Genomic DNA, 3,250 nt, shown 5'->3' with positions numbered 1-3,250 from the left:
TTACAAGAAAAACCTTATGGCTATTCTGGCCCACTCCTGGTTTCCCACACCTGAATCAGGCACATTTTCTGCACTAAATGACATAATGCCTTTTTCAGTGACCTACCTAGCTAACTACATCATATGATTCAGTGTATGGAGCTGAGAGTCCCAGTAAATTGCACTGTGTGTGTACCAAAGGTGTTTATGGTTCAGCAGTGGGGATACAAAGATCCCTTGAGTGAAATTCAGAATTTGAGCTGCTGCTTACATTTTGTCCAAGCTGAATAAGCATCACAGTCCGTATCTGCTTCTGTCACTAGAATAAAATGAGGCTTCTTCTTTGCTGAGCAGTCAGTTTCCTTGACCAGTGTTTTGAGTACTACTGTACTTTAGCAACAGGGTTGGTAACAGTGAAGATAGCAGTTATCACAGTCTTTGGCCCCCAACATGAAATGTTTCCAAGTTTATTAAGCAGTTAGAGGGGTACTAATAAGACAGTAAAAATGACCGTGAAGTGGTTGTATGTGGAGTTTTCAATACTAATGTCATCTCTGATGGTTCTGATTGAGACATTCGAGTTAACTGATATTCAGCTTTGGTTGGATCCTGACAATGACATTCCCAATAGCATTTGATAATTTATTTCTATGTTCAGTAGTCTTTCGTGAAGTAGATATGAGCCCCATAATGAATGGTTTATCTGACTGTGATGGAGAAGTGGCAGCAATAATCATCCCAATCAAAACAGGTTTAATTAAGAAAGGAAAAGACAAATTTCACAGAATTGTAAATGAGATTCAGTTACACTCTCCAGGGAGATTTTTGGGGTTATCAGTCTTCTGACTGGTTTGATGAACCCCACGACGAATTCCTCACTTGCATCAAACTCTTCATCTCAGGATAGTTCTTGCACCCTACATCTTCAACTGTCCATTGGAGCATTCCTAATCTCTGTCTTCCCCTGCAGCTTTTATCTTCCACAGCACCCTCTAGTACTGCGGCAGTTATTCCCTGATGTCTTAACACATGTCCTCTCATCCTATCCCATCTTACTGTAAGTGTTTCTGTATGTTCCTTTCTTCACTGTTTGTGGAGAAATTCTTCATTCCTCATCTTATCTGTCCACCTAATTTTCAATGTCCTTCTATAGCATCATCTCTCAAATGCTTTGATTTTCTTCTTTTCAGGTGCTGTCACAGTACACGATTCACAACCATATAATTCTATGCCCCACATGTATTTTTTTTTTAAATTGTTTCCTCCAACTAAGGTGTATGTTTTATACTAATAGAGTTCTTTTGGCCAGGAATGCCCTCTTCTCTTGTGCCAGTCTGCTTTTTGTGTCTTCCTTTCTCCATACATTGTGGGTTATTTTTCTGCCTAAGTAACAGAATTCCTTCTTTGTCTACGTAATGGGCCCAAATTCTAATGTTGCGTATATTATTAATCACATTTGTTTTACTCCTCATTACTTTTACCTTCCTTCAGTTTACTCTGAATCCATAATCTGTACTTGTTAGACTGTTAATGGCATTCATCACATACCGTGATTCTCCTTCAATCTCACTCAGCAGTGTCATCAGCAAAACTTATCACTGACTTCCTTCCACCCTGACTTTTAATCTCACCTTGAAATGTTCTTTCATCTCAGTCATTGCTTCTTTGATGTGTAGCACTTTGAAGTGATAGATGCTTAAGAAGGTCTCGGCCTACGAAGCTTTGGAGAGAATTACCTCGTTGTCACTCTTTGTGGCAAGATTAGTTAAATGCTAAGGTGGGATACAACTGATCAAAATCATATCTGCAGCTTTGTCACTCCTTCCTGGAATTTCACAGATGAATCAGACCTTAACTGCAAAGCCACCTGTCTCTTTTAATGTAAGCATCATACCTCACAGATGAAAACAGGTGTTTCAGTTACAGCATGATTAAATTATTTAGGGACAGGGAAAGGGCTACAGAAGTAACTGAGATGCTGCAGTAGAACTAAAATCTGTGTACTGCTCTTAATAAGAATTGAAAAAGCGGCACATCCTTCACAATGTGGGGAAAGGCAAGAATCCACTATTCTGGAATACAAATGAGACAAGCAAGCTATCCATAGAAAATAAATACATAATTACATATGGAAGCAATAGTGAGGGTCTGTTCAGCCTTTCAGGAAAAAGCCCATAGCATTACGAGAGAACCAATCAAGCAATGATACATGCACAATCAATGAGCTGTCAGAGGGTCTGTGACAAGGAAGTGATTACATAAGGGTGCTTGCATATTGCTTACCACAAGTGCATTGAAGAGCAGTCAGTGGACTCACCTGGAACCAAGCATGTCACCACCGCAATCACAACCCTAATATGCATCCTCTAAAAATGCGACGGATTCTAACTGAGTGTTTACTGGACATATCTAACTTCAAAGTAATAAAGTTCTGAACATGCTGTGACTAAGATGCCAGCTGACTTAATTTTCCAATGTACTACAATCAATCGACTGTGTCCAAAAGATGCTTCAGGTTGAGGCTCCATAGTGTGCATCTCCTCGTTTTATTACCTTCCAGGAGACACACTAGTGTTCCTACTCCAGAAAAAAAGTAGTTGTTTTTGTTTGTTTTGGTTTTGGGGCGCTAAAAGTTGTTTTCTGCCAAAATATTACTAGGGAGGCAGCACTGTCCCTCCTAGGAGAGACCACTGGTGCTTTACTTTGGTCATTCAGAAGAGATACCAGATGAGCACTCCTCTGAAAAACAATGCTTCCCTATACGGAACGTGTCTGCAAACTATGTTTGAAAATATTGACTCAAGTTTCCATTTCCAACAGGCCTGCCATCCTGGGGCTACTTTAATAATTTGTGTTTTAACAAACTGAAAATTATGTGGACCTTCTCCTCTGGTAGTCCTTTTTTGATGGCTATCAAATTTTATTAATGTACGAAGTGGCATGGCTGTGAGAGAAGCAGAGAAACTTTATTAAATGTAATATTAAGGCAACACATGAGATGCGATGTCAGTTGGTCCTCCAGACCTGGGCCAGCACTCTGGTGTGAAGTAAGACTTGTTGGCAGCTGGCTGAGGAAATGATGGTGCTGTAGTGAGAACAACACACTCAGGTGGCAAGGTGACTATCAGATGCTGGCATACAGGCAGATTGTTAAAGAACATTCTATAAAGTGCTGGACGAATATCAGACCATAGAAAGACTTTGGGAAGTCAGGGGAAACATCTCTACAGGAGAAACTCTCGCAAAAATCCCTGAAAAATCAGTATACAAG

The sequence above is a fragment of the Schistocerca americana genome, chromosome 5 (genome assembly GCF_021461395.2).
Source record: "Schistocerca americana isolate TAMUIC-IGC-003095 chromosome 5, iqSchAmer2.1, whole genome shotgun sequence".
NCBI lineage: Eukaryota > Metazoa > Arthropoda > Insecta > Orthoptera > Acrididae > Schistocerca > Schistocerca americana.
This window is presented reverse-complemented; position numbering follows the sequence as displayed.